This window comes from Pristiophorus japonicus, chromosome 9 (genome assembly GCF_044704955.1).
Source record: "Pristiophorus japonicus isolate sPriJap1 chromosome 9, sPriJap1.hap1, whole genome shotgun sequence".
Lineage (NCBI taxonomy): Eukaryota > Metazoa > Chordata > Chondrichthyes > Pristiophoridae > Pristiophorus > Pristiophorus japonicus.
The window spans coordinates 218,879,678-218,901,029 of record NC_091985.1 but is presented as its reverse complement, the minus strand read 5'-3'; the positions used below and the strand labels follow the sequence as shown (position 1 = coordinate 218,901,029).

Sequence of the window (21,352 nt, the reverse complement as noted above, 5' to 3'; positions counted from 1 at the left end):
CTCTGAAGGTCATTAATTTATGCAGGAACACGCACTGTGGCGGCAGTACGCATGCTCGGTGCCGCCCTCCCCACCCCGACCCCCAGTCTCCGGATGCCGGACAGTTTGCTGTAACCAGCGGTGAGACAATGTGGGGAACCGGGGGCCGCAGGGAACCGGACTGATGGTGGGCGGCCGGGGCCGGGGCAGAGCGCTCGGCCGGCGGGCGGGGAGGGTGCGGTGAGTCTGTGAGGGAAAACACCGAACTGAACACACAGCCCCGGAGCTCAGGGTTTGGGGACATGCGGGAGATAGACTGAAACTTCCAGTGAGCTCAGACAGTGTGTAACCCGGGGCGTGGGCCCAGTGAGATCAGACAGTGTGTAACCCGGGGGCCCAGTGAGATCAGACAGTGTGTAACCCGGGGGGCCCAGTGAGATCAGACAGTGTGTAACCCGGGGGCCCAGTGAGATCAGACATTGTGTAACCCGGGGACCCAGTGAGCTCAGACAGTGTGTAACCCGGCGGCCCAGTGAGCTCAGACAGTGTGTAACCCGGGGGCCCAGTGAGCTCAGACAGCGTGTAACCCGGGGAGGATGGGCCCAGTGAGATCAGTCAGTGTGTAACCCGGGGAGAATCTGGTGATTTTCTGTAAGTCCAGACGGGCGGGACAGGAATCTTGAGGAATAGAATAAAATCAAACAGAAATACTGGACATATACTTTTCTGAAACATTGGAAAAACACTTTACACTACATTCCACTTCACAACATTAATATTCTTCTAATTTTCTGCCCTGCCATAATTAGATCTCCCGGTGAATGGTGGAGTGATTGAGAAAGTTCCACAGCTGGAAGGAAACAGGGATTGTGGACCGAGGAACAACAGCAGGTGAAACCAGCACAGGATTGTGAGAGCACCAACCAGGGAGCCCTTTCCGATTGAAAGCGCTTCAATAGATCGACTGGGGAGAAATGTAAGAGAAAGTGCCATTTACTCAGATACACACCGGTCCTGTAGACAGTACACACAGGTTACAAGTTAAGGCAGGAAATGAGACTGGGAGAGTCTGATCACCGAGCATAATTATCCAGCATGAGGCCGTGCAATGGGATGTGAAGTGAGATCACTTTCTGTCTCTAAACACACAGTCACAGTGAATCTTGTGTGTGTTTTAGAGTGAAGGGCTTTGATCTCAGAGGTGACTCCAGTTTGAGGCAGAGACCAGCAGATGGACCCGTCTCTGTACATTCGGTGGGGCTGAACTCACACCGACACCATCAGATCTCAATGTTCAAATATTTCCCATCTGGTGAGAAAGCCAATGGAAAGGTTGAACTGGAAACATCATAGTCAATTCATTGATCACAATGCACAGACCAATCTGAAATACCAGTACGGCCTATCACTGACAGAATCAATTGTTCATTCATGAACATTTGGAATTAACAGAAAATATATTGATAACTACTACTATTGAAGCATTGATCACTTGAGGTATGTAGTATTTGAATAAACTGAAACACAGATATGGAGAGTTGCAATTTATTGATTGGCGTCGTACTTGACCCTGAGATGAGCTTCCGAACCCATATTCCCTCAATCACCAAGTACGTTTACTTCCAGCTCCATAACATCGCCGGTCTCTGCCCCTTCCTCAGCTCATCTGCTCAAACCCTCATCCATGCCTCTGTTATCACGACATTGGACTATTCCAATGCTCTCCTGATCGGCCTCACACCTCGCAAGCTTACGCTTATCAAAAACACTCCTGCCCATATCCTTACTCAAAAACACAAGAAGTAGCAGCAGACGTAGGCAATAGGACCCCTCCCGTCTGCTCCGCCATTCAGTAAGATCTCTGTTCGATAGAGAATTTCAAAGATTCACAACTGTAAGTGAAGAAATATCTCATCTCAGTCTGAAATGGCCGATCTCTTATCCCAATACTAGGACCCCTAGCTCGAGATTATCCAGCCCGTGTCAATTCTATGTTTCAATGATATCACCTTCCATTCTTCTAAACTCCAGAGAACATAGGCCTATTCGAATCAATCTGTCCTCAGTCCTCTCATCCCAACTTGTACCAATTTCCATTCGCCCATCACCCCTGTGCTCGCTGAACTACATTGGCTCCTGCTCCATCGATTTCAAAATGCTCATCCTTGTTTTGAAATCCGTCCAGGACCTTACCCCTCCCTATTGCTGTAACCTACTCCAGCCCTACAACCCTCAGAGATCTTTGCATTCCTCCAATTCTGGCCTCTTGAGCAGCCCCAATTTTTATCCCTCCAACATTGGTGGCCATACCTTCAGCTGCCGAGGCTATAACCTCTGGAATTCCCTCCCGAAACCTCTCCACCTTAAAAAAGCTCCTTAATACCTACCCTTTTGAACAAGCTTTTAATCCTGTGGTAGTATTTCCTTACGTGACTGGATATTAAATTCTGTTTGCTAACGGTCCTGTGAAGTGCCTTGGGACATTTTACTACGTTTAAGGCACGATATAAATGCAATTTGTTGCTGATAACTGAAGATATTTATAATTGTAATATAACAAAACTACAGGCATGGGGAATTGCAATAGATTAATAACTGCAGAGGAAGAGGATTGTTTTGTATTGCTAACAGTGTGAATTATTTTAACGTGAGGTGGCCTTTGCACATTAGCTACCACACGGACTTGGCAAAGCAAGGTCTTGGTCCAATGGCAAGGGGATCCAAGACGACTGGACACCAGGCTCTGCTGCATGTTTCCTCTGGCACTGACACTCACTGGGGTACAGTTTCCTCTGGCACTGACTCTCACTGGGGTACAGTTTCCTCTGGCACTGACTCTCACTGGGGTACAGTTTCCTCTGGCACTGACTCTCACTGGGGTACAGTTTCCTCTGGCACTGACTCTCACTGAGGTACAGTTTCCTCTGGCACTGACTCTCACTGGGATACAGTTTCCTCTGACACAGATTTACTGTGTATCTAATTCGTGCTGTCCCTGCCCTGGGAGTGCTTGATGGGACAGTATAAAGGGAGCTTCGCTCTTTACCGAACCCATGCTGTACTTGTCCTGGGATTGTTTGTTGGGACAGTGTAGAGGGAGCTTTGCTCTGTATCTAACCCGTGCTCTGCCTGCCCTGTGAGCTTTGATGGGTCGCTGTAGGAGAAACTTTCCTCTGAATCTAACCTGTACTCTACCTGTCCAAGTTGTATCTGATGGGACAGTATAGAGAGAGGTTTACTCTGTATCTCATCATCATCATTGGCAGTCCCTTGAAACCTAGAAAATAGATGCAGGAGTAGGCCATTCGGCCCTTCGAGCCTGTACCACCATTCAATATAATTATGGCTGATCATGCAACTTCAGTACCCCATTCCTGCTTTCTCTCCATACTCCTTGATCCCTTTAGCTAAAAGGGTCACATCTAACTTCCTTTCGAATATATCTAACGGACTGGCCTCAACAACGTTTTGTGGTGGAGAATTCCACAGGTTCACAATTCTCTGAGTGAAGAAGTTTCTCCTCATCTCGGTCCTAAATGGCTTACCCCTTATCCTTAGGCTGTGACCCCTAGTTCTAGACTTCCCCAACATCGGGAACATTCTTCCTGCATCTAACCTGTCCAATCCCATCAGAATGTTATATTTTTCTGTGAGATCCCCTCTCATTCTTCTAAATTCCAGTGAATATAAGCCGAGTCGATTCAGTCTTTCTTCATATGTCAGTCCTGCCATCCCGGGAATCAGTCTGGTGAACCTTCGCTGCACTCTCTCAATAGCAAGAATGTCCTTCCTCAGATTTGGAGACCAAAACTGTACACAATATTCAAGGTGTTGCCTCACCAAGGCCCTGTACAACTGCAGTAAGACCTCCCTGCTCCTATACTCAAATCCTCTCGTTATGAAGGCCAACATGCCATTTACCTTCTTCACCGCATGCTATACCTGCATGCCAACTTTCAATGACTGATGTACCATGACACCCAGGTCTGGTTGCAAATCCCCTTTTTCTAATCTGTCACCATTCAGATAATATTCTGCCTTCCTGTTTTTGCCACCAAAGTGGATAATCTCACATTTATCTACATTATACTGCATCTGCCATGCATTTACCCACTCACCTAACCTGTCCAAGTCACCCTGCAGCCTCTTAGCATCCTCCTCACAGCTCACACTGCCACCCAGATTAGTATCATCTGCAAACCAGGATGACTTGCTTCCACGCCAAAAAAGGATGAGTTCACAGGTGTTTCAATGAAGGACCTAATATTCCAGGTCCTGAACTACATCCTGAAGGGTGGAAGATGCCTGTGCGTGGCTTTATTTAACGTGTGGTGGCCGTTGCACGCCAGCCACCACATGGGAAACTCAGTATCTAATCTGTGCTGTGCCTGCTCTGGCATTGTTTGATGGGACAGTGTTGATGGAGGTTTACTCTGTATCTAATCCGTGCTGTACCTACCTTGGGAGTGTTTGACGGGACAGTGTAAATTGGGCTTTATGCTGTATCTAACGTGTACTGCACCCGTCTTGGAAGTATTTGATGGGACAGTGTGGAGGGAACTTTACGCTGTATCCAATCCGTGCTATACCTGTCCTGCGAGTGTTTGATGGGACAGTGTAGAGGGAGCTTTACTCTGTATCTAACCCGTGCTATACCTGTCCTGCGAGTGTTTGATGGGACAGTGTAGAGGGAGCTTTACTCTGTATCCAATCCGTGCTATACCTGTCCTGCGAGTGTTTGATGGGACAGTGTAGAGGGAGCTTTACTCTGTATCTAACCCGTGCTGTACCTGCCCTGCGAGTGTTTGATGGGACAGTGTAGAGCGAGGTTTACTGTGTATCTAACCTGTGCTAACCTAGCAAGTTGTGAGGAGGATGCAAAAAATTTACAAACGAATATAGATAGGCTAAGTGAGTGGGCAAAGCTTTGGCAGATGGAGTATAATGTGGGAAAATGTCAGGGTATCCACGTTAGTAGGAGTAATAAAAAAGCAAATTATTATTTCAATTGTGAGAGATTACAAAATGCGGTGGTACAGAGGGATCTGGGAGTCCTTGTACATGAAACACAAACATTCAGCATGCAGTTACTGCAATTAATTAGGAAGGCAAATGGAATGTGGGCCTTTATTGCAAGGGGGATATAAAAGTAGGGAAGTCCTGCTGCAAATGTACATGGCTTTGGTAAGACCAACCTGGAGTACTATGTACAGTTTTGGTCTCCTTATTTCAGGAAGGATGTACTTGCACTGGAGGAAGTTCAGAGAAGGTTCACGAGGTTGATTGCTGAGATGAAGGGGTTGTCATAATGAGAAAGGTTGAGCAGGTTGGGCCTGTACTCATTGGAGTTTAGAAGACGTAGAGGTGATCTTTTTGAAACGTATAAGATTGTGAGGGGGCTTGACAGGGTAGATACAGAGAGGATGTTTCCCCACGTGGGGGAATCTAACACTAGGGGGCATAGTTTCAGAATAAGGGGTCGCTTATTTAAAAGGGAAATCAGGAGGTGTTTCTTCTCTGAGGGTTGTGAATCTTTGGAATTCGTTACCTCAGAGAGCTGTGGCGGCTGAGTCATTGAATGTATTTAAGGTGGAGATAGACAGATTTTTGAAAGATAAGGGAGTCAAGGATTGTGGGGAGTGGGCAGGGAAGTGCAGTTAAGGCCTGAATCTGATTAGCCATGATCTTATTGAATGGCGGAGCAGGCTCGAGGGACCAAATGGTCTACTCTGCTCCTATTTCTTATGTTCCATACCTGCCCGGGGAGTGTTTGATGGGATAGTGTAGAGAGTGCTTTACTCTGTATCTAAGCCCCTGTACCTGCCCTGAGATTGTTTGTTGGGACAGTGTAGAGGGAGCTTTACTCTGTATCTAACCCCGTGCTGTACCTGCCCTGGGAGTGTTTGATGGGACAGTGTAGAGGGAGTTTTGCTGTATATCTAACCAGTACTGCACCTGCACTGGGAGTGTTTGATGGGATAATGTAGAGCGAGGTTTACTGTGTATCTAACCTGTGCTAACCTAGCAAGTTGTGAGGAGGACGCAAAGAATTTACAAACGAATATAGATAGGCTAAGTGAGTGGGCAAAGCTTTGGCAGATGGAGTATAATGTGGGAAAATGTGAGGGTATCCACGTTAGTAGGAATAACAAAAAAGCAAATTATTATTTAAATTGTGAGAGATTACAAAATGCGGTGGTACAGAGGGATCTGGGGTTCCTTGTACATGAAACACAAACATTTAGCATGCAGTTACTGCAATTAATTAGGAAGGCAAATGGAATGTTGGCCTTTATTGCAAGGGAGATGGAGTATAAAAGTAGGGAAGTCCTGCTGCAAATGTACATGGCGTTGGTAAGACCACACCTGGAGTACTGCGTACAGTTTTGGTCTCCTTATTTCAGGAAGGATGTACTTGCACTGGAGGAAGTTCAGAGAAGGTTCACGAGGTTGATTGCTGAGATGAAGGGGTTGTCATAATGAGAAAGGTTGAGCAGGTTGGGCCTGTACTCATTGGAGTTTAGAAGACGGAGAGGTGATCTTTTTGAAACGTATAAGATTGTGAGGGGGCTTGACAGGGTAGATACAGAGAGGATGTTTCCCCACGTGGGGGAATCTAACACTAGGGGGCATAGTTTCAGAATAAGGGGTCGTTCATTTAAAAGGGAAATCAGAAGGTGTTTCTTCTCTGAGGGTTGTGAATCTTTGGAATTCGTTACCTCAGAGAGCTGTGGCGGCTGGGTCATTAAATGTATTTAAGGTGGAGATAGACAGATTTTTGAAAGATAAGAGAGTCAAGGATTATGGGGAGTGGGCAGGGAAGTGCAGTTAAGGCCTGAATCTGATTAGCCATGATCTTATTGAATGGCGGAGCAGGCTCGAGGGACCAAATGGTCTACTCTGCTCCTATTTCTTATGTTTCATACCTGCCCTTTGAGTGTTTGATGGGACAGTGTAGAGGGAGCTTTACTCTGTATCTAACCCATGCTGTACATGCCCACGGAGTTTTTGACAGGTCTGTGTACGGAGAGCTTTATGCTGTATCTAATCAGTGCTGTACCTGCCCTGTGAACTTTGATGGGTTGGTGTAGGGGGAGCTTTCCTCTGTATCCAACCCGTACTCTATCCGCTCTAGTTGTGTTTGATGGGACAGTGTAGCGGGAGCTTTAGGCTGTATATAATCTATGCTGTACCTATCCTGGGAGTGTTTGTTGGGACAGTGTAGAATGAGGTTTACTCTGTGTCTAATCCTTGCTGTACCTGCCCTGGGAGTATTTGATGGGACAGTGCAGAGTGAGCTTTACCCTCTGCCTAACCCGTGCTGTATCTGCCCTGTGAGTGTTTGATGGGGCAGTGCAGAGGGAGATTTACTCAGTATCCAACCAGTACTGTACCTGCTCTTGGGAATGTCTGATGGGACAATATAGAGGGAGGTTTATTCTATTTAATCCATGCTGTACCTGTCCTGCAAATATTTGATGGGACAGTGTAGACGAAGCCTTACTCTGTTTCTGACCCGTGCTGTACCTGCTCTGGGAGTGTTTGATGGGACAGTGTAGAGGGAACTATACTCGCTATCTGACCCTTGCTATACATGCCCTGCGAGTGTTTGATGGGGCAGTGTAGAGGAAGCTTTACTCTGTATCTGGCCCATGCTATACCTGCCCTGGGAGTTTTGGATGAGACAGTGTAGATAGAAGTTTATTCTGTATCTAACACAGGCTATACCTGCCCTGGCATTGTTTGATGGGACAGTGTAGAGAGAGCTTTATTCTGTATCTGACCTGTACTGTACCTGCCTTGGCAGTGTTTTTGGGACAGTGCAGAGGGAGCTTTGCTCTGTATCTAACTAGTGCTGCACCTTCTCTGGCAGTGTTTGATGGGATGGTTAGAGGAGCTTTAATTGGTACCTAACCCATGCTGTACCTGCTCTGAGAGTACTTGATGTGACAGTGTAGAGGCAACTTTACAATGTATCTAATCCGTGCTGTACCTGTCCTGGGCGTGTTTGATGGGCTAATGTAGACGGAGATTTACCGTGTACTGAACCTGTGCTAACCTAGGAAGTTGTGAGGAGGACGCAAAGAATCTACAAAGGGATATAGAGGGGCTAAGTGAGTGGGCAAAAAATTGGCAGATGGAGTATAATGTGGGAAAATGTGAGGTTATCCACTTTGGTAGAAAAAATAAAAAAGAGAATTATTATTTAAATGGGGAGAGATTACAAAATGCGGTGGTACAGAGGGATCTGAGGATCCTTGTACATTAAACACAAAAAGTTAGCATGCAGGTACAGCAAGTAATTAGGAACGCAAATGGAATGTTGTCCTTTATTGCAAGGGGGATGGAGTATAAAAGTAAGAAAGTCCTTCTACAACTGTACAGGTCGTTGGTAAGACCACACCTGGAGAACTGCGTACAGTTTTGGTCTCCTTATTTAAGGACGGGTATACTTGCATTGGAGGCAGTTCAGAGAGGTTCACGAGGTTGATTACTGAGATGAAGGGATTGTCATATGAAGGAAGGTAAAGCAGGTTGGGCCTATACACATTGGAGTTTAGAAGATTTAGAGGTGATCTTATTGAAACGTATAAGATTTTAAGGGGGCTTGACATTGTAGATGCAGAGGGGATGTTTCCCCTCTTGGAGGAATCTAGAACTAGGGGGCATAGTTTCAGAATAAGAGGTCACCTGTTTAAAACTGAAATGAGGAGGAATTTCTTATCTGAGTGTCGTGAATCTTTGGAATTCTCTACCTCAGAGTTGTGGAGGCTGGGTCATTGTGAGAATGTAGATAGAAGGTTTGCGAATGTGTTAGTAAGAGATCATGGGAAAATGGCCAAGAGAAATTGTCCAGCTGCGATATTTGCCCTGTCGACACAAACTAAGGATTACTCAGAATTGTGGTCAAACACGAGTTACGTGAAAAAGCAAAAGTCAGCCATGATTCAGACGAGGGGCTGCTATAAACAGCAGTAAAATAGGAAAGTGTGATGAGATTCGAAACAATAAACACATCTCTGGAGCCCGCCCTATTTGGAGAGTTGCTAGCCTGCAATTGGGTATGCTATGGGGGAAATCGACCAATGATTGTATAAACTAAGTGTCACTCAAATGTGTTCTGCTGTAACAGTATATAAGTGTTGAGCTTTTGTACTGTTACGTAGCTTGTCAGGACAGAGGTGGACAAACTCGACTCGAGTGTGTTCCCCTTTATCTTAACAGGTCCCGGCCGGGAGAATCTACAGAATAAAGGTCTTATGTTGCTAAGACTAAAAGTGTTCATGTGTCAGTGAATTCGCTGAAACAGATTGAAGGGAAAAGAATCCAGTATCAACATTTGGTGTCAAAAGTGGGATCTCAACGGACGACTGCCGAAAACTTGCGAATTAAGAGCTAGACTAGCCTTGGACGAGACGAGAGGGAAATGGCCACTGGAGTAAGTATAATTTCAATACTGCTCCAGTTTCCTCCGGTTTCAAAAGTCTGAGGAAAGTTTAGCCACTCGCTGGTTCTCAGGTGGTGTCTGAACGAGATCCAGGTCACTCTGGCGAACACTTTCTAAACTTAGGAAATTGTCGTGCGGCGTCACGACCAGGCTGTGTGGGTTCGAGGCCCAAGTAAATTAAGTAAGAATTGTCGTGCGGCGTCACGAACAGGCTGTGTGGGTTCGAGGCCCAAATAAATTTAAATCGGGAACCTAGAAAGATTAAGTAAATTGTCGTGCAGCGTCACGAACAGGCTGTGTGGGTTCGAGGCCCAAGTAAATTTAAATCGGGAACCAAGAAAGATTAAGTAAATTGTCGTGCAGCGTCACGAACAGGCTGTGTGGGTTCGAGGCCCAAGTAAATAGAGAATCGCGCGAACCGCGTAGGGAAACGCGGAGGTTAGGGAATTACGTAAAATTAAGCTGCGGGACTATGCGGGACTGTGTAAATTTTAAATTGTACTTACGCCAGGTGCGGTGTTAATCTTGTATATCACTTGGTCCACCTAGGCTCTGGGTAAGTTAAACTGAGATCACCACGGGGCGGCGTGGGGACGATTCGGATTAATTAGGACCCCGATCCAACGTGCGGCGACACAAGGATGGGTAATTTAGATAAAACTACGAATTCCCTGAAAGGTCATGGATCCCAAAAAAAAAGAAATCTTGTGAACGTCTGTTTTAAATGCTTGTATGATTTTTACTGTGGATGAGAAAGCTTGTGTTGGGGAAACCGGGGAGTTGTGGTTTGCTTTAGCTCCACCCACTTTTTCAAACAGTGAAAGTTTTTTTTAACCCTTCGTAGTGTTGTCCTGTGGGAAGTTTAAGAGTGTGAACCTTATTGAATTACGTATAGTCAGATGATAAATTACGGAGCCAGGAAATGCACAAAGGATAGGTTTGTTGAGTAAAAACAAAATTGGTTAAAAAAAAAGGGATAAGGACTTAATAGCCAAATGGAGACAGTACTGTCAAAAGCTGAAAGATGGATCCCTTCTGTCAAGCTGGCAGGAGAACGCCACTAAACTAGGGCTGTCCTTGACAGAAGGAGGACATGTTAAAACTGTAGACATCTTTAAGAAAGAGTGCGCGCACGAGAAACGTACTAAGAGATCCCTTGGGACCTCTGAGAAGGGTACCGATAGACCACGTGGTCGAATGGTTGGTTTTGCGTTGACCGAGGCTGCTGATGAATTTGATGAATGGTCACTGACTCGGCGCCCAACCCCAACAGCGCCTCCCGCAGCCCCGGGCCCCTCACCACAGTCCCCTTCCCGCCAACCTCCACCCTTCACTCCGGCGGTAGGAGGTGATGATAACCGTAACCCACACCAATGAACCGACAAGCCCAGACGGACTCTTCCTCTTCAGATAGTGGCTCAAGTCCTCAGTTCACCGACCCTGTGGCCGGTAGGACCAGATCTAAGACTAAAGGACGTAACCTGATCGTTCAGACCCCTAGTCCAGAGAGGCGATGCGGGCGCTCTCATCAGCCCTGCTCTCAGTCCGAACCTCGAGGCCATTGGCGACGACTCACTTGTCATAGCCGAAGCTCCAGCATTAGTTCTACAGGCTCGGAGTGTTCTTCAGATAGAGAAACGGCCTCAGGAAATAATACTTCTGTCCAGAAAACTAGGGTAGGAACTAGGCAGTTCCCAGTTCGACCCATGCCAAATCCCAATCCAGAGCAGGTTGCAGAACACCCCACCATAGATGTAGAACCTGTCAAGTTTATAGATCGCCTCCGACTCACCATTGGAGTTTATAATGCAGAATCAAGAGACTTGTGGTCCTTAGTGCAGCAGACCCTGAGCCCGACTGAACACGACCGGTTCTTAGAAAATTTGGGGCGAGCCACCCACGATGAATTAGTGACTGCTCACCCTAATAATGCCCAGGATCGCCTAAACGCTATCTTTAATGCTCTCAGCAAGAACCGTCAGAAGCCCATCAGTATGGCAGCAGTAAACATAGAAACATAGAAAATAGGTGCAGGAGTAGGCCATTCGGCCCTTCTAGCCTGCACCGCCATTCAATGAGTTCATGGCTGAACATTCAACTTCAGTACCCCATTCCTGCTTTCTCGCCATACCCCTTGATCCCCTTAGTAGTAAGGACCTCATCTAACTCATTTTTGAATATATTTAGTGAATTGGCCTCAACAACTTTCTGTGGTAGAGAATTCCACAGGTTCACCACTCTCTGGGTGAAGAAGTTCCTCCGCATCTCGGTCCTAAATGGCTTACCCCTTATCCTTAGACTGTGACCTCTGGTTCTGGACTTCCCCAACATTGGAAACATTCTTCCTGCATCTAACCTGTCTAACCCCGTCAGAATTTTAAATGTTTCTATGAGGTCCCCTCTCATTCTTCTGAACTCCAGTGAATACAAGCCCAGTTGATCCAGTCTTTCTTGATAGGTCAGTCCCGCCATCCCGGGAATCAGTCTGGTGAACTTTTGCTGCACTCCCTCAATAGCAAGAATGTCCTTCCTCAGGTTAGGAGACCAAAACTGTACACAATACTCCAGGTGTGGCCTCACCAATGCCCTGTACAACTGTAGCAACACCTCCCTGCCCCTGTACTCAAATCCCCTTGCTATGAAGGCCAACATGCCATTTGCTTTCTTAACCGCCTGTTGTACCTGCATGCCAACCTTCAATGACTGATGTACCATGACACCCAGGTCTCTTTGCACCTCCCCTTTTCCTAATCTGTCACCATTCAGATAATAGTCTGTCTCTCTGTTTTTACCACCAAAGTGGATAACCTCACATTTATCCACATTATACTTCATCTGCCATGCATTTGCCCACTCACCTAACCTATCCAAGTCACTCTGCAGCCTCACAGCATCCTCCTCGCAGCTCACACTGCCACCCAACTTAGTGTCATCCGCAAATTTGGAGATACTACATTTAATCCCCTCATCTAAATCATTAATGTACAGTGTAAACAGCTGGGGCCCCAGCACAGAACCTTGCGGTACCCCACTAGTCACTGCCTGCCATTCTGAAAAGTACCCATTTACTCCTACTCTTTGCTTCCTGTCTGACAATCAGTTCTCAATCCATGTCAGCACACTACCCCCAATCCCATGTGCTCTAACTTTGCACATCAATCTCTTGTGTGGGACCTTGTCGAACGCCTTCTGAAAGTCCAAATATACCACATCAACTGGTTCTCCCTTGTCCACTCTACTGGAAACATCCTCAAAAAAGTATTAGAAACTAAACCCAAACGAGAAGAAACTGCCGACGAATTCATGGAAAGATTTATTGAAATATACGGAGGTCAATCAGGAAATAATGCCTTCAGGGCAGGGGACAATTCACCTCAATTCCGCGCTATTCTACTTCAGTGCCTGCCCTATTCGATTGCTCACGCTATCCGGACAAATAATATGAATTGGGCAGATAACAGTAGAGCCCAAATGGAAAGAGCGGTAAAATATTACTGGCAGGAGGGGAAGGAGGAGGCGCACCCCTGACCCGGGTCAAAACCGAATATGTGACTAGAAAGGAAGAACCCCCATGGAGAGGACCCTGGTCCGACCCGAGGGGATACCAGATGGAACCACAGTACTGTGTATAGGGATGGGTGGATAACCAAGGATACGGATATACCCAACACCCAAATGGCCCAGGGCCCTGCTAATTACGGACCGCCCTACTGTCCCCGGCCTGGTATGGAAAGAGGTCGGGGCTGGGAAAGACGAGATGGATGCTTTAATTGTGGGCAAGAAGGACATTGGAGTAGAGAGTGTTCCTCCCGTCGGCACGAAAGAGGAAGAGGAGGAAGAGGAGGGAGGCAAGGGGGGAGAGGACGGGGATCTTACATTAACTTCTCCTAGAACAACCCTTTTGGCCAACCATCCCCCGATTACGTAGCTTGATTGTACAGAGAACCTCCCCAGATGACGAATCGATTTGCCGGTTTCCAGTCCCTAGCACGGCTAAACAAATGCGACAGTGGTTGGGGATGATCAATTACCGTAGATCCTGGATCCCTAACGTTGCCCTGATGACTAAGCACCTTACCCCGTATACAAATAAGGAAGGCAGTTTTGAAATAAAAACTGCAGACGTCCAAGCCTTTAAGGAACTAAAGACAGCCCTGCTGCAAGCTCCGGCTTTGGGCCGGCCCCTCTATGACCGGCCCTTTCAACTCTATTGTACAATCCTGAAAGACTGTGCTACCGTTATCTTAACACCTCTCACTCCGTAGCTGCCCTCCTGGGCCAACTGCAGACTCAACACCTTACCATGGTCAGGCAAAGCAGATAAGAGATCTACCTACTGAATAATCCTAAGCTGACCTTTCGGCACTGTACGGCCATTAATCCGGCCTGTTTTCTTACTGAGCCACCCCAAGATGAGGAAGAACCCAGTCATGATTGTTTATCTTTAATTCAGGAGGCCTCGTCGGTCAGGGAAGATTTAGTTGACGTACCAATGGAAGACCCAGACTGTATTATGTATGTTGACGGAAGTTCTTCTATTAATCCAGAAGGTACACGAATCCCAGGATACGCCATAGTAAACCAGGAGAATCAGGTCTTGGAATCTGCCGCTTTTGAAACCGCCTATTCTGCCCAACAAGCTGAACTATTCGCCCTCACCCGAGCCTGTATCTTGGCCAAAGACCTCAAAGTCAATATCTATACCGACGCTAGGTATGCCTTTAGGGTAGCCCATGATTTCGGACAGTTATGGAAAAATAGGGGATTCCTAACTTCACAGGGGAATGAGATATCTCATAGTCAACTAGTATCAGATTTGTTGCAAGCCCTCATGCTCCCTAAACGTATTGCTATTGTCAAGTGCACTGCCCACACTACCGGAAACTCTCCGGTCGATATAGGAAACCGCCATGCTGACAGAGAGGCTAAACAGGCCTCTTGCAGAGAACAAATGGTGGTGCCTAGAATGATGAGTCAAACTAAAAGTCCTGCCAAGGATAAGTTAGCCTCGGAAAAACCAATGCCAACCATCCAAGATGTCATTAAAGCACAGGAGGACGCTCCTGAAAAAGATAAACTGTTGTGGAAAGATTATGGATGTACTTATGACAATGTTTCTAAACTCTGGACCACTCCCGCGGAACAGACTTGCATGTCTGATGAGTTGGCTCTATGGGTTATTGAATGTATGCATTTTGCTACTCATTGTGGAGTGAGGACAACAAGTGACACGCTTTTGGCCACTTGGTGGCACCCTAGACTCCAGATGCTAGCCCAGAACATCAGTAGTCGCTGCCTTGTTTGCCAACAGCATAATCCAGGGAAGGGAGTCCCCTGTGATTGGGGTAAGACGCCCTACCAGAAAGCCCCTTTGAGACCTTACAGTTGGACTACATTGCGTTGCAAAAAGTTCAGTGTTACAAATATGTGTTGGTAATAGTAGATATGTTTAGCAGATGGATTGAAGCCTACCCTACCCTGGATAATAAGGCTCAAACTGTTGTTAAGGTGTTAATGAGGGAAATTGTTCCTAGATATGGTATAGAAACATAGAAACATAGAAAATAGGTGCAGGAGCAGGCCATTCAGCCCTTCTAGCCTGCACCGCCATTCAATGAGTTCATGGCTGAACATGAAACTTCGGTACCCCCTTCCTGCTTTCTCGCCATAACCCTTGATCCCCCGAGTAGTAAGGACTTCATCTAACTCCCTTTTGAATATATTTAGTGAATTGGCCTCAACTACTTTCTGAGGTAGAGAATTCCACAGGTTCACCACTCTCTGGGTGAAGAAGTTTCTCCTCATCTCGGTCCTAAATGGCTTACCCCTTATCCTCAGACTGTGACCCCTGGTTCTGGACTTCCCCAACATTGGGAACATTCTTCCTGCATCTAACCTGTCTAAACCCATCAGAATTTTAAACGTTTCCATGAGGTCCCCTCTCATTCTTCTGAACTCCAGTGAATACAAGCCCAGTTGATCCAGTCTTTCTTGATATGTCAGTCCTGCCATCCCGGGAATCAGTCTGGTGAATCTTCGCTGCACTCCCTCAATAGCAAGAATGTCCTTCCTCAAGTTAGGAGACCAAAACTGTACACAATACTCCAGGTGTGGCCTCACCAAGGCCCTGTACAACTGTAGCAACACCTCCCTGCCCCTGTACTCAAATCCCCTCGCTATGAAGGCCAACATGCCATTTGCTTTCTTAACCGCCTGCTGTACCTGCATGCCAACCTTCAATGACTGATGTACCATGACACCCAGGTCTCGTTGCACCTTCCCTTTTTCTAATCTGTCACTATTCAGATAATAGTCTGTCTCTCTGTTTTTACCACCAAAGTGGATAACCTCACATTTATCCACATTATACTTCATCTGCCATGCATTTGCCCACTCACCTAACCTATCCAAGTCACTCTGCAGCCTAATAGCATCCTCCTCGCAGCTCACACTGCCACCCAACTTAGTGTCATCCGCAAATTTGGAGATACTGCATTTAATCCCCTCATCTAAATCATTAATGTACAATGTAAACAGCTGGGGCCCCAGCACAGAACCTTGCGGCACCCCACTAGTCACTGCCTGCCATTCTGAAAAGTACCCGTTTACTCCTACTCTTTGCTTCCTGTCTGACAACCAGTTCTCAATCCACGTCAGCACACTAGCCCCAATCCCATGTGCTTTAACTTTGCACATTAATCTCTTGTGTGGGACCTTGTCGAAAGCCTTCTGAAAGTCCAAATATACCACATCAACTGGTTCTCCTTTGTCCACTTTACAGGAAACATCCTCAAAAAATTCCAGAAGATTTGTCAAGCATGAGTTCCCTTTCACAAATCCATGCTGACTTGGACCTATCATGTCACCATTTTCCAAATGCGCTGCTATGACATCCTTAATAATTGATTCCATCATTTTGACCACTACTGAGGTCAGGCTGACCGGTCTATAATTCCCTGTTTTCTCTCTCCCTCCCACCTATGTTCTTTCTCTGACTCAGGCTCTGCGACTAGCTCACAACCAGGTTCGAGAGGCTCACCTCGACCTCCCAGTTTTACCCGAATCATCCCTCGTGGCACCGGGGAAGTATGTCCTGATTAAGAAATGGATTCGAAAGGGACTAGAGCCACTGTGGGAGGGCCTTTTCAGGTGTTACTCACTACCCCCACCGCAGCTAAGGTTGAAGGGAGAAGTGCCTGGGTTCACCTGCACCACTGTAAACTGGCTACTACATAAGCCTATGTTATCAGCCGTCCTAACCCTTGTTTCTGTTCCAGACTTCCTCTCCACCATAGCTGAATAAACCACATCCTTGGGGCAGGAAGAAAAACGCCAAGAACACGGGAAAAGAAAGGAACAAACAGACTTAGCTGTTTTTGATTTGACCTTATCTTATTGTTAACTAATGTATTGTATCGTCTAAAATTATTTAAACATGTGTAAGCTAGTAGGTATAATTGTGCTATCTTGTGCTATCCTAGCAGAACTAGAAGGGGTATACCAGGAAGATGTGTGGAATTAATAGACTCCATGAATCCTGAGTGCGGGGGATCCCAGGGAAAGAACGGAGCGGTATGCTCAGACATTGCAAGCTACCCGCTTTGCTTCTCAGGACAAGGGTGGGGTTGTGTATATGCCCTGGTCCCCGGGAACGCCACCTGTGTGCAGACGCAGTGTGCCCGTCAGCACTGTCGAGTGCGTAAGGGCCAGTTTACCTGTACCTGTAACGAGCAAAGATGCCTGAACGTGACCGCAGGAAGGCAAGTTATCTGCGGTCAGTGTAACGGAACTCATGTCAGCTCAGAAACATGGGCATACCCGTTTGATGCTTACCAATTGGTAGGATCAGGCTCAAATTCAAGGGAACCTAGCAAATGGTGGTATAAGCAGTTCACGAGTGTTAGCAACACCGACATAAAGTGTTATAGAGCTAAGGAAGGATTCGTGTTCCTCCTCAACGGCACCTTCAAGTGGCCTCCCACTAACCTTGGCCACTTTGTATGCCATTGTTTTCAATTTTATCCCATCCTTTACTTCCTTCATTAACCGCGGATAGTTCTCCCGTCGCTTAAAGTCTTTCCTTCTCACCAAAATATATTTGCTCGTGGCTCAGGTAGTAGTCCAGAGATTATTGCCTTTGTGGTTCTGATTTTTAATTTAGCCCCGAGCTGCTCAAAATCCTTAAGCAGAACCCCTTTCTTTGTTCTGCCTATGTCATTGGTACCTACGTGGACCACGACAACTGGATCTTCCCCCTCCCACTCCAATTCCTCTTCAGCCTAGAGGACAAAGAAACATAGAAAATAGGTGCAGGAGTAGGGACAGTAAGTAACTTGTTAACATTGTTGTTGCCAATTTAAGTGTATCTAAGGGTTAAGTCATGGCAGGAGAGCTCGGTCACGTGATATGTGCCTCCTGTACCATGTGGGAACTCAGAGACACTTCCAGTGTCCCTGACGACTACGTGTGTGGGAAGTGTATCAGCCTCCAGCTCCTGACTGACCGCGTTGCGGAATTGGAGCTGAAGGTGGATTCACTCTGGAGCATCCACGATGCTGAGAATGACGTGAGTAGCATGTATAGCGAGCTGGTCTTACCACAGGTGAAGAGTCCACAGCCAGCTAGGGAATGGAAGACCAGCAGGAAGAGCAGTGCAAGGAAGGTAGTGCAGGGGTCCCATGCGGTCATCCCCCTGCAAAACAGATACACCGTTTTGAGTACTGTTGAGGGGGATGACTCATCAGGGGAGGGCAGCAGCAGCCAAGTTCATGGCACCGTGGCTGGCTCTGCTGCACAGGAGAGCAGGAAAAAGAGTGGGAGAGCGATAGGTGATTCTATTGGAAGGGGAATAGATAGGCGTTTCTGCGGCCGCAACCGAGACTCCAGGATTGTATGTTGCCTCCCTGGTGCAAGGATCAAGGATGTCTCGGAGCAGGTGCAGGACATTCTAAAAAGGGAGGGAGAACAGCCAGTTGTCGTGGTGCACATTGGTACCAACGACATAGATAAAAAAAAGGGATGAGGTCCTACGAGACGAATTTAAGGAGCTAGGAGCTAAATTAAAAAGTAGGACCTCAAAAGTAGTAATCTCGGGATTGCTACCAATGCCACGTGCTAGTCATAGTAGGAATCGCAGGATAGCGCAGATGAATACATGGTTTGAGCAGTGGTGCAGCAGGGAGGGATTCAAATTCCTGGGGCATTGGAACAGGTTCTGCGGGAGGTGGGATCAGTACAAACTGGACGGTCTGCACCTGGGCAGGACCGGAACCAATGTCCGAGGGGGAGTGTTTGCTAGTGCTGTTGGGGAGGAGTTAAACTAATATGGCAGGGGGATGGGAACCAATGCAGGGAGACAGAGGGAAACAAAAAGGAGACAAAAGCAAAAGACAGAGGAGATGAGTAAAAGTGGATGGCAGAGAAACCCAAGGCAAAAAACAAAAAGGGCTACTGAATATAAAGGGGCTGCAGGAGGGGTCAAAACTAAAAATCATGGTTTAAAAACTAGGATTAAAATACTCTACCTAAACGCACGCAGCATTCGAAATAAAGTAAATGAGTTGACGGCACAAATCATTACAAATGGGTATGATATGGTGGCCATTGCAGAAACATGATTGCAGGGTGGCCAAGACTGGGAATTAAACATACAGGGGTATCTGACGATTCGGAAAGATAGACAAGAAGGGAAAGGAGGTGGGGTAACCCTGTTAATAAAGGATGATATCAGGGCAGTTGTGAGAGACGATAGTGGCTCTAATGAACAAAATGTTGAATCATTGTGGGTGGAGATTAGAGATAGTAAGGGGAAAAAGTCACTGGTGGGCATAGTTTATAGGCCCCCAAATAATAACTTCACGGTGGGGCGAGCAATAATCAAGGGAATAATGGAGGCATGTGAAAAAGGAACGGCAGTAGTCATGGGGGATTTTAACCTACATATCGATTGGTCAACTCAAATCGCGGGGTAGCCTGGAGGAGGAATTCATAGAATGCATACGGGATTGTTTCTTAGAACAGCATGTTACAGAACCTACAAGGGAGCAAGCTATTTTAGATCTGGTCTTGTGTAATGAGACAGGTAAAATAAACGATCTCCTAGTACAAGATCCTCTCGGAATGAGTGATCACAGTATGGTTGAATTTGTAATACAGATTGAGGGTGAGGAAGTTGTGTCAGAAACGAGCGTACTATGCTTAACAAAGGGGACTACAGTGGGATGAGGGCAGAGTTGGCTAAAGTAGACTGGAAACACAGACTAAACGGTGGCACAATTGAGGAACAGTGGAGGACTTTTAAGGAGCTCTTTCATAGTGCGCAACAAAAATATATTCCAGTGAAAAAGAAGGGTGGTAAGAGAAGGGATAAGCAGCCGTGGATAACCAAGGAAATAAAGGAGAGTATCAAATCAAAGACCAATGCGTATAAGGTGGCCAAGGTTAGTGGGAAACTAGAAGATTGGGAAAATTTTAAACAACAGCAAAGAATGACTAAAAAAGCAATAAAGAAAGGAAAGATAGATTACGAAGGTAAACTTGCGCAAAACATAAAAACAGATAGTAAAAGCTTTACGATATATAAAACGGAAAAGAGTGACTAAAGTAAATGTTGGTCCCTTATTAGATGAGAAGGGGGATTTAATAATGGGAGATGTGGAAATGGCTGAGACTTTAAACAATTATTTTGCTTCGGTCTTCACAGTGGAAGGCACAAAAACCATGCCAAAAATTGCTGGTCATAGGAATGTGGGAAGGGAGGACCTTGAGACAATCACTATCATTATGGGAGTAGTGCTGGACAGGCTAATGGGACTCAAGGTAGACAAGTCCCCTGGTCTTGATGAAATGCATCCCAGGGTATTAAAAGAGATGGCGGAAGTTATAGCAGATGCATTCGTTATAATCTACCACAATTCTCTGGACTCTGGGGAGGTACCAGCGGATTGGAAAGCAGCTAATGTAACGCCTCTGTTTAAGAAAGGGGGCAGACAAAAGGCAGGTAACTGTAGGCCGGTTAGTTTAACATCTGTAGTGGGGAAAATGCTTGAAACAATCATTAAGGAAGAAATAGCGGGACATCTGGATAGGAATAGTGCAATCAAGCAGACGCAGCATGGATTCATGAAGGGGAAATCATGTTTAACTAATTTACTGGAATTCTTTGAGGATATAACGAGCATGGTGGATAGAGGTGTACCGATGGATGTGGTGTATTTAGATTTCCAAAAGGCATTCAATAAGGTGCCTCACAAAAGGTTACTGCAGAAGATAAAGGTACGTGGAGTCAGAGGAAATGTATTAGCATGGATAGAGAATTGGCTGGCGAACAGAAAGCAGAGAGTCGGGATAAATGGGTCCTTTTCGGGTTGGAAATCGGTGGTTAGTGGTGTGCCACAGGGATCGGTGCTGGGACCACAACTGTTTACAATATACATAGATGACCTGGAAGAGGGGACAGAGTGTAGTGTAACAAAATTTGCAGATGACACAAAGATTAGTGGGAAAGCGGGTTGTGTAGAGGACACAGAGAGGCTGCAAAGAGATTTAGATAGGTTAAGCGAATGGGCTAAGGTTTGGCAGATGGAATACAATGTCGGAAAGTGTGAGGTCATCCACCTTGCGGAAAAAAAACAGTAAAAGGGAATATTATTTGAATGGGGAGAAATTACAACATGCTGAGGTGCAGAGGTACCTGGGGGTCCTTGTGCATGAAACTCTTTTAAGTTTACCTGCAAAACATAAAAACATTAAACGGTGCCACCCGACCTGGGTGACACTCCAGACATTACAAGGCCCTTTTTTTTTTCCCCCCCTTTTTTTTTTTTTGTTTTTTTTTTGTGTTTTTCTTTTTTGGTTTTTTTTTTTGGGCACTAAATTCACAATTTTCCCCAGTGCCCCCTATAAAAGGGAAGGGGGACACTAAAA

The 21,352-nt window shown here is 46.2% G+C and overlaps 1 protein-coding gene and 1 long non-coding RNA gene across 2 annotated transcripts in view; both read left to right on the top strand.

Annotated features, from left to right (window-relative positions):
- The window catches only part of LOC139274144 (zinc finger protein 271-like), an 83,240-nt gene that overhangs the window by 38,062 nt on the left and 23,826 nt on the right, over positions 1-21,352 (top strand). The window lies entirely within an intron of this gene.
- Positions 77-19,542, top strand: LOC139273715 (uncharacterized). The gene is made up of 3 exons (XR_011595321.1): positions 77-120; positions 789-955; positions 16,705-19,542. It is a non-coding gene; the product is annotated as an uncharacterized lncRNA (long non-coding RNA).